Raw genomic sequence first — 483 nt, forward strand, 5'->3', positions numbered from 1 at the left:
TATATATATATATATATATATATATATATATATATATATATATATATGTGTGTGTGTGTGTATGTATGTATATATACACGTATATATGTATGTGTGTATGTATATATATCCATATACAAACATCTAGACGTCTAGCTGTAATTATATACATACATCTAGATGTAGATATAAACATACATGTATCAGAAAATGAGATGAGAATGGGATAAATGATTATGTTATGAACTTCATTAGGTTGCAGCCGTTTGTGCTGCAGTCGGCTCATAGCTGAGTACCTCACTCTCACCATATAGCTTCATTGGAGCGTAGAATATGAAAGGCAATATGATTGGGAAAAGTATTATGACTATGTATGTATGTCTGTATATGTATGCATGCATGTATGTATGTATGTATGTATTATGTATGTTTGTATGTATGTATCTATCTCTCTCTCTCTGTATATATATATATATATATATATATATATATATATATATATAT

This window comes from Octopus bimaculoides, chromosome 17 (genome assembly GCF_001194135.2).
Source record: "Octopus bimaculoides isolate UCB-OBI-ISO-001 chromosome 17, ASM119413v2, whole genome shotgun sequence".
In the NCBI taxonomy this organism is placed as follows: domain Eukaryota; kingdom Metazoa; phylum Mollusca; class Cephalopoda; order Octopoda; family Octopodidae; genus Octopus; species Octopus bimaculoides.